The sequence below is a fragment of the Schistocerca americana genome, chromosome 3 (assembly GCF_021461395.2).
Source record: "Schistocerca americana isolate TAMUIC-IGC-003095 chromosome 3, iqSchAmer2.1, whole genome shotgun sequence".
NCBI lineage: Eukaryota > Metazoa > Arthropoda > Insecta > Orthoptera > Acrididae > Schistocerca > Schistocerca americana.
The window spans coordinates 776,257,209-776,267,668 of NC_060121.1; the positions used below are offsets into that span (position 1 = coordinate 776,257,209).

Genomic DNA, 10,460 nt, shown 5'->3' on the forward strand with positions numbered 1-10,460 from the left:
GCCGTGGTCCCGTGGTTAGCGTGAGCAGCTGCGGAACGAGAGGTCCTTGGTTCAAGTCTTCCCTCGAGCGAAAAGTTTTCTTACTTTATTTTTGCAAAGTTATGATCTGTCCGTTCGTTCATTGACATCTCTGTTCACTGTAATAAGTTTAGCGTCTGTGTTTTGCGACCGCACCGCAAAACCGTGCGATTACTAGACGGAAGGACGTGCCTCTCCAATGGGAACCGAAAACATTTGATCCAGGAAAACACGTCTGATATATTCTATACGACACTGGTGATGGCATGTGCGTCACATGACAGGAATATGTTGTCGACCCACCTAACTTGCACACTTTCCAATTTTTTCCGTGTGTAGACCGTCAAATCCTGCATATGTCCAAGCAAATCTGAACATGTCCTGGAATTTTGGATAGCGAAATTGATTATGTGTGAGTGCCTGAACTCTGACAATTGTCTGAAAATAAAAATTTAAACTTTTCACTCGAGGGAAGACTTGAACCAAGGACCTCTCATTCCGCAGCTGCTCACGCTAACCACGGGACCACGGCGCTCCTGAGCTCACATCATCCTTGATCTGGCCTATGTTGCCCATTGACTACTCAGTTTGTATAGTTTGCTTATTTTTTCATAGTTCCACACAACTTCTTCCTGTTTTCTCGATTGATCTGTGTTCAGCTTTTCAAGGCCTATCAACTGTGCCAACTTATAACTAAATCTGAGGGGGGTGCGATGGGGAGGTTCCCTTGTCAGTGTCGTGCAAACGTGTGAAGCAAGTAGGCGACCGTACCACGCATATGTGCTCGGGCTTCCTACAGCCAACTGAGTGGGACTACGGACACACACACACACACCTCTATAATCCATTCAACGTAAGAATAAACCTGATGTAAACAAACACAATCGCGATGATTGGTCAGAAGCCAAAACACAATCGCGATGATTGGTCAGAAGCCGTAGCACACGTACACTGGTGTTGTTACGCTCTTGGAAGTAGGTCCTACTTATGTATTAGGTATCTTGTTACTAAGTTACGTTAAATGAAACTTTAAGATATTCAAATGTATTAATAGCAATCAACATTTTTCTTAATCACGCTTTAGATACGTAGTTTTTACTTCAAAAATCGTGTAGTCACAGCCTCTGCCGCGTTGTGGTCTGATTGTCGCGCTGATAATGTGCAGTATGAAAATGACTGAGGCTGCTTTTCTGTTCCGTAGTGAAACACGAGCGTGGAACACGGTTAAAAAGTGCCGAGAAATAGGCTGTTCTTAAAGTTTTTCATCAATTTACGGAGATAATCGGCTCTGAAGTTTCCCCAGTTGTATATAAGGCAGTTAATATACAGCTTTTTGTTGAAACTTAGCTCAGTCGGTAGCGTTATGGAACGTGATCCAATTACATACGTTCTTGCTGTGGTTTAAAACCTCAAGGTATCATTTTTTTTCCTCGTTCAATTTGTAATATCTACATCTCGTAATTATAAAACTCATCATCTTTTTTATGAATAATGCACGACTTCTTGTTTCTAATTACATATTGGACGCGAAATTCACGTTTCCATTTCCAATACGAATTCTTAATTATCGATATTTTATGAAAGACTGTTCGTAAAAGTTGTTGAAATTAAGAAAACATAACAATTTAATTTTTAAAGCAAAAATGAAAAACCAAATTCTCTTTATTTGGACTATGCCCATCGTTTGATAAAAAAAAAAGTTCAAATGGCTCTGAGCACTATGGGATTTAACATCTGTGGTCATCAGTCCCCTAGAACTTAGAACTACTTAAATCTAACTAACCTAAGGACATCACACACATCCATGCCCGAAGCAGGATTCGAACCTGCGACCGTAGCGGTCACGCGGGTCCAGACTGAAGCGCCTAGAACCGCACAGCCACACCGGCCGGCGTTTGATACAACAGAGGTAGATACGTATCGTAGAAACATGAGCGACAATGATTTTCACAGCATCGAACACATTGTACTAACGCTGCATTTTTACATTTGCTGCTGTACCATTACAATATGAACCCAACAGAAATGATCTGGAGCCAAGCTGCGGGATTCGGCCCGAGAAGTAACAACACTGTTAAGCTGCTAGACGTACTGGAACTAACGCACGCAGCTTTTTCACACGTCACTGCCGAACTCTGGCGGGATATAGAACGGCTCGTCATAAAAGAAGAGAAAAAGCTGCGCCTGGTTGGCTTCATGGTTTCTGTTGTTGATAGGCTCGTTAACAACGTAGCAGGTGACGCTTCCAGAACTGAAATGTATTTGTTTCGGATAAGGAAGGAGGTAAGAGATTACCAGACGACTGACTGTAAGTAATACCTTCAGTGGCTTCAATATTTAACTATACGGTGAAATGCTTCAGTACTCTCCTACGTTACACACAGCTTATGTAGAAAAATTACCCTTTGGTTACGTCAGAAATATTCTTGTTTTTAATTACAATAGTACGTTAGCTTAAAACGGCAACGTGTTGCGGTTTCGGTCTAGTCGTCTAAGGAGCGCATTGTGGAAGATTTCCAGTGTATTATTTCATTCTGCTTAAAAATTGAATGACATCCGAAGCTTTAGTCCACCTCTGCTTGTCTCTTTTTGCGTGTGAACTGCAGTTTGCCACCTCGCTGCAGGTTAGCTGTATCAGCTGAACGGCCAGAGTGCTGTCCAAGTTACAAGCGCCGGTAAAGCTGTTGTCACGTATTATCGCTGTGCGACTAAAGCAGAGTACAAAACGTACCCTTATTATCGTACTTGACAGTACTCGAGACAGCTTGGCTGCAGCCCATGTGAAACGGAAATCCAATGAGGTTCCAGAAAAGGCGCAAGAATACATAATGCAATGTTTACATCAGGTTTATTCTTATGGTGAACGGATTATAGCCTGTCTTCCCTTACGCCGCGGCATTGACTTGGACAGCTCGATTGGCGCTGTCAGAGGATCACTTGGAAGATTGAATGGCACGCCCTGGTTTTCAGCAATGAACGCATATTCTGCCTGCACGCAAGTGATGGTCGTTTGCGTGTACGACATGGACCTGGTGCGCGCCGTCTCGCCTTCCAAGACACACTGGCCCCCGCCCCAGGCTGTATGGTCTAGAGTGCGATGAGCTACAACTCTCGTTCACCTTCAATGTTTCTGGAGGGAACGCTAGCCAGCGCCAGGTACATGCAGAATGTTCTTAGACCTGTTCTTTTGCCATTCTTGCCCCAGGAAGGCGATGTGTTGTTCCAACAGGATAATGCTCACCCACACGCTGTTCATGACACTCAACTTTTTCTGCATGACGTGCAGCAACTTCCTTGGCCAGCGTGGTCTCTGGACTTGCCTCCACTCAAGCACGTGTGGGATATGATAGGACGAGAATGACTTGTGCGACTCGTCAACCAACAAGTGTTACAGAACTACGTGAACAAGTCGAGCAGGCGAGGCATAACGTATCCCAGGACAGTATTCGCCATCTGTACAATCGACTGGATATCAGGGCCAGCACCTGCATTGCCACCCGTACTAATACTGGTATATCAGCATGGGTTGATACCTGGTACCTCAGAACCGCTCATGCTATTGATCTGTAAATGTAATCATTTCATGGACTTCATATGCGCTGTTGCAACAATAAATTCTGAGTGAACAGGAAACCTCTGAAAGTGTGTACTAATTCTTTTCAGGCAGTGTTCAAATGGCTCTAAGCACTATGGGACTCAACATCTGAGGTCATCTGTCCCCTAAACTTAGAACTACTTAAACCTAACTAACCTAAGGACATTACACACATCCCTGCCCGAGGCAGGATTCGAACCTGCGACCGTAGCAGCAGCGCGGTTCCGGATTGAAGCACCTAGAACCGCTCGACCACAGCGGCCGGCGGCAATGTATATTTACGTCTATACTCCAGGAGCCACCTTATGGCCGGTAAGTAGTTGGTGTTTTCTGGTCATGGTCATTTCGCTAGATAATCGTGGCAGGGTGACACATGTTTCCTGATTAATCTCGGGATATAAGCTCTCGGAATTTTAAATGCAAATTTCTTCTTCAAGATGCACAATGCTTCTCTTCCCCGTGACGTTCTCGCGTTTATCAGACAAACACATTAGGAAAAGCGTTACTCTTCTTTGGGCACTCTGCGTCTTCCCAATTAATTCGATTTGGTAAACATCCCAGACGGACGAACAAGACTCGATCGATTATGTAATTTCATGGATGAATTACACCCCCTTAACAATCTCCTAATGAATCTCAGTTTGGCATTCACTTTTCATGCAACTAAGTAACTATTGTTGCTATATGCAGAGCCTCTCGCAAATAGTGTAAGTAACAATGAGTCTTGCTTACTATTCTTACTGTTTGTACAGTACTGTATAATTGTGTTGAAGCTCAATAGTTGTCAGTCCCTGCAAAAAGCTTCAACTGTCTGCAAATCTTCCTGTATTGGGCATAGTTCCTACCCACAGCAGATTCACCAGCTATGAGCCTCATAGAGCTTTCGCTATTATCCACTAGGTCATTTAAATATTTCGTGAAATGTATCAGCCTTTGGGGTATTACCGAAGTTACTTTTACAACAGTAATGTTCGCAACTTTCAAATGACGCGATGAGTTCTATCTTCTACAGAGTTCTGAATAAAATAATAATGCTGCTCTGATATTCTGTAATCTAGCATTTGGTTCACTTGGCATCAGCCTGGAATTGCAAGAAATACCTTGCAGACGTCAAAGATTACGGCCTGAACCGCTGCCTTCTACACTGAAGAGCCAAAGAAACTGGCACACCTACCTAAAATTGTGTAGGACCCCGCGAGCACGCAGAAATGCCGCAACACGACAGGGCCTGGACCTGACTAATGTTTGAAGTAGTGCTGTAGGGAATTGACACCATGAATCCTGCAAGTTGTCCGTAAATCTCTTCTGAACAGTACGTTGCTAGACATCCCAGATATGTCGAACAATGTTCACATCTGGGGAGTTTGCTGGCCATCGGAAGTATTTAAAATCAGAAGAGTATTTCTTGAGCCACACTGTAACAATTCTGGATGTGTGGGGTGTCGCATTGTTCTGCTGGAACTGCCCAAGTGCATTGGAATGCACAATGGACATGGAATGGATACAGGTGATCAGACAGGATACTTACGTGTGTGTCACCTGTCAGAGTCACATCTAGACGTATCACTCCAACTGCACACACCCCTCACCATTACAGAGCCTCCACCAGCTTGAACAGTCCCCTGCTGACATGCAGGGTCCACAGATTCATGAAGTTGTCTCCATATCCTTACACGTCTATCTGCTCGATACAATTTGAAACGAGACTCGTACGAGCAGGCAACATGTTTCCGGTCATCGACAGTCTAATGTCGGTGTTGACAGGCCCAGGAGAGGCATAAAGCTTTTTGTCGTACAGTCATCAAGGGTACACAAGTGGGCCTTCGGCTCCGAAAGCCCATATCAATTATGTTTTATTGAATGATTCGCACGCTGACACTTGTTGATTGCCCAGCGCCGGCCGAAGTGGCCGTGCGGTTAAAGGCGCTGCAGTCTGGAACCGCAAGAACGCTACGGTCGCAGGTTCGAATCCTGCCTCGGGCATGGATGTTTGTGATGTCCTTAGGTTAGTTAGGTTTAACTAGTTCTAAGTTCTAGGGGACTAATGACCTCAGCAGTTGAGTCCCATAGTGCTCAGAGCCATTTTGATTGTCCAGCATTGAAATCTGCAGCAATTTGCGGAAGGGTTGCACTTCTGTCACGTTGAACGATTGCCTTCAGTCGTCATTGGTCCCGTTCTTGCAGGATCTTTTTCTGGCCGCAGCGATATCGGAGGGCTGATGTTTTACCGGATGCCTGATATTCACAGTACACTACTGAAATGGTCGTACGAGAAAATCCCCACTTGATCGCTACCTCGGATGATGATGATTGGTTTGTGGGGCGCTCAACTGCGCGGTTATCAGCGCCCGTACAAATTCCCAGCCTATGCTCAGCCCAATCTCGCCACTTTCGTCAATGATGATGAAATGATGAGGACAACGCAAACATCCAGTCACCTCGAGGCAGGTTAAAATCCCTGACCCCGCTAGGAATCGAACCCGGGACCCTGTGCTCGAGAAGCGAGAAAGCGACCGCGAGACCACAAGCTGCGGACACTACCTCTTTTTTTTTCGTTACTGTTCGTTGCGTTTGGTCTGGGTGGACGTCAGATGACATCCGTTCAAGTTGATTCCTTTAATCCGTTTTTTATTACAGAGGGCAAGCAGCCCTCTGACCAAACATGCTGAGCTACCGTGCCGGCTCCTCGGAGTTGCTGTGTTCCATCGCTCCTGTGCCGACTATAACACCACGTTGTAACTCACTTAAATCTTGATGACCTGCCGTTGCAGCAGCAGTAACCGATCTAACAACTGCGCCAGACACTTGTCTTGTATAGGCATTGCCGATGCAGCGCCGTATTCTGCCTGTTTACATACCTGTGTATTTGAATACTCATGCCTATGCCAGTTTCCTGGGCGCTTCAGCGTCCATGGGCAAATGGAGCTAGTTTATGTTGAGCAAACATCACCGGCAATTGTCAGTTCAATGGACAAAAACAAACACCACCCGAACAGGCCTTGAATGTCCAATGGTAGCGACGGTTGCCATGTCATCCTCGGCGTCACTGGATGCAGATACGGATGGGCTTGTGATCAGCACACCGCTCGCCCGGCTGTTGTCAGTTTTCGTGACCGGCGCCACTACTTCTCACTCACGTTGCTCTTCAATTGGCCTCACGAGGGATGAGTGCACTCCGTTTGCCGACAGCATTCGGCACACCTGGATGGTGACCTATCCACGTGCTAGCCAAGCCCGACAGCGCTTAACTTGGGTGATCTGATGCGAAACGGTGTTACCACTGCGGTACTGAAAAAAATATTGTGATTGGGCTATTGAGCAACAAAGACGAGTTGCCCTGTTAGGTGAATCTCTTTTAGTGTCAAGTCACTTCGATGGAAGTGTCAGAAGTTCAAATGGCTCTGAGCGCTATGGGACTTAACATCTATGGTCATCAGTCAAAGTGTCAGAGTATCTACAATTCAACACTGTCTTCTGGGAGACGTGCGCCATGAGCATATACATGCCAGGGGACACAACTTTGCATTAGGTTTTTCTGGGGCCTCAGCGTACCAGTATTACAGAAGATATATAAAAAATTGCTGGCGTCTATACTCTAGCTTCTCAACTGCGACGCGTCGCAGCTAATCCTTTCCTCACTGGACATGGCATTTTCCAGCATGACAGGTTACAAATCACCAACTTCCAATCTCCACTAAATGTACGTGGGCAATAGGTGCTCAGTACTTGGCAACTATGAGCCAACGATGTGGAGTTTCCATGCCACAAAGAATTTCTTGTTTTCTTAACAGTTATTTCGGCATTCAAGGTTGAAGAATAACAAGAAAATGCTTGGATGTGAGCAGTAGTTATCCCTTTTTTTTTTTTTACGATCAGTATAATGTGGATGTGGTTGCAAAATGTTCGACACTGGTTCTTGAAATTTTGTAATTACGTTCGCATGTAATTTCGCACCCCCCCCCCCCCCCCCCCCAGTTCAAACTTTTCTAAATATCTTTGAAACTGTCTCGAGTCTCAAACTAGCTATCAACCGTATTGCCGTTTTTTTGTATGAACACGACACCCACTGTTGATACGTTGTAAGTATCAAACCTATGGACTCTGTTATACATTGCACTGGAGATTTCTCTTTTGTTTTCCCCAATCCTCTTCGTACAGAATGCTATATTCATGACATCATTTGCTCAGCCCACAAATGAATCTGTTTGTTCACCATATTTTATATCCGGAAGTATATACGGGTGAAATGGACTGTATCCAGTTGTGATTCTCTAACCCTGTAATGCTGTTACATTTTTATGTTACCATACCCTATGTTTCTGAGTTACACTTCTACTGTGGCCAATATACAATTAAAATAATCCAATTTCTTAATTTCGTTCATCATAAACGATATTTTAGGGAAGTCTGCAACTGTGTCATTCACGATTTAAATAATGAGAAACTGCACCAGATAATAAGTTTTTCATGCTTAGCATACATAACACGTTTCGAAAATTTATTCTCATTTGCATTTGTTTACATGAATATTGCAAACATCAGCAGAATATTCGTGTAAACAAATGCACATGAAAATGAGAATTAACTCTCGAAACGTGTTATGTATGCTAAACATGAAAAAATAAGCAACTGATGCAGTTTTTCATTATTTAAACATAAAAATAATTTTACTGTCTAAACGATAAATGTAATTTATGAGGAGGAACAGTCCAAATACGCTTTCCTGAAACGCACCGATAGTTACGTTGGTGCCTGTTGGTAATAATCTGCCTCGGGATAATGCGTTTTGTTCTGCTAATCAAATTCTTCGACAGTCTCACAGCTGACTAGGGGTCCCATATTGGTGCAAATCTTCAAGTGCGATTTCATGTATTACTGAGTTTAATGCTCTTCGAAGGTTAAGAAAAATTGCATCCACCGCTATACATGATCTACAGTCTCGTCTGCTCCATGTTTTGGATGACGATTAGAATCAGTGTTATTAGCAACGAGCACGACATCAGGGTGCGCTATTCTGTACTGAGACTGACACAACTTAATTTTCTTTGTTGCAACAATTACTTCACATACTGCATACTGTCTATTGCACAATCTATTATCACAGGGCTACAAAACTGTTACCGGGAAAAAATACACACTGTTGTCATAAAAATTGTTGAGTGGCGTGTGTACACGTTTGTGCGTCTGGTTATCTGAATGGCAGTAACGAGAGAGGGTAGTACAGAAATCTTCCTTAACATCAGAACTCCCGCTTTCAAATAATCCACGAACGTATATTCATGTCTCATATTTAAAAAACTACCTTTGCGTAGTGTGCACTGTAAGTTGACTATACGAATTGGAGTCGACTCTGTCTCTTCTCAGGAATCTGATGTTGCTCACAGGCACTGTACAAAGTATCTAACGCAACCTAATAACTCGACGTATGAAGACTGTTGAGTACGGAAAATAAAGTTAAATAATCACCACAGCAACTGCAGTATGCGATGCCACTTAGGAAGGAAGATCATCGCTCTCCTCAATAACAATACAAAAAACAGTGCAATAACAATACACAGTGCATACACCAAGTGCAGCCTCGAAATGTGTTTTAATCGAAACAGGAATTTTCCGTGTGCGTGCCCCAAGACAGCCTGCCTCCGTTGGGTTGATTGTGCCCCGAGGCAAGACATTCCACAGGGGTGTCCAAAGGCACGAGCAGTAATTATTTGCTACGAGGAACAACTTACGCTAATGCAATCACATTATCTTGTGTTAACGACTACCGTGCGTTAAGTAAACGCAGCACCGCAAACACCATTTGCGCAGTGAATTATTATTTCACAATTACTTACCGTCTATATTCTGCGTCCTGCTAAAGCCATCGTCGGTGTTTCCTGCAATTTCGTATCACACGTATTGCCTGGCTCGCTGGTGTGAGAAGAAACTACGGGCACCTTGTTTCGCGATACATCGCATGCAACCATGTCGGGTTGTCACCCTATGCAGTTGCGGAGGCACTGACAACGATGGATGTAAACAATGTGCTCTTGCAAGAGCAGCCAGCGGACACTTCTTCGAAACACGGAAATCAAAGTGTATCCTACTAAAAACCGTTTTCCTTTTTTCAAAATGTTCATCCACACCTATAACACGTAATTACTTATGAAAACAACTAAAGCGATTGAACAGTCCTCGTGACAGCAGGCGGCAAACGCACTGCTAGTTCGCGCGGTGGGCGGCAGCACTGTTTCCACCTCGTCCACCTGATGGCAGCACTAGTCGGTAACTCCCGAGTGTCGAGAGCAGGCGGTTGGTCGAGATAGGACGAAGGGGGCAAGGCGCGAATTTTTTTTTTTGCTCCCTACATATTTTATAGGTGCGCCACTATGTCATATTTATGAAAACCTGTAATGTAACGCAAATTTCAGAACTGATAAACTGATACAAGCCTACAACTTTCGAAAATTTGAAAACATCTGACAAAGACGACTAACAGACTCAGCAATATATAATTTGAAGTACATGGGAACAACTGCTTGCTTGTCTGTCCTTATCACCCACTTATTTTATCAAGTGTTAAAGTATTCTGTGGAAAACGTTACCAGGCACTATTATAAAATTACGACTACTACGAAATTACCGATAACTATTCTTTGTTTCCGACTGTTAGTATTCAGAACGACAATAACATCCATCTTAACTGGCGGCATTTGGCATTGGATAAGCCTTCTAATTACTGTAGGCCTTAATCTGAATGTTTGGATTTGGCCTGTGAAGCAAGTCTATCGATCATCAAAATCAAAAATAGTCCGAAGGTGGCTATGAAATTCTAGCTCTCCACAGAAGATCACGAAATTTGTAACTC

At 43.9% G+C, this 10,460-nt stretch overlaps 1 protein-coding gene across 2 annotated transcripts in view; it reads right to left on the reverse strand.

Annotated features, from left to right (window-relative positions):
- Window positions 1-9,795, reverse strand: part of LOC124606742 (ankyrin repeat and BTB/POZ domain-containing protein 2) — a 651,374-nt gene extending 641,579 nt beyond the window's left edge. For both annotated transcript variants that reach the window (XM_047138777.1, XM_047138776.1), the window contains exon 1: window positions 9,448-9,795. The gene's annotated coding sequence lies outside the window, so the exon portion shown is untranslated. The remainder of the gene's footprint in view (window positions 1-9,447) is intronic.
- Window positions 9,796-10,460: the final 665 nt, after the last annotated feature.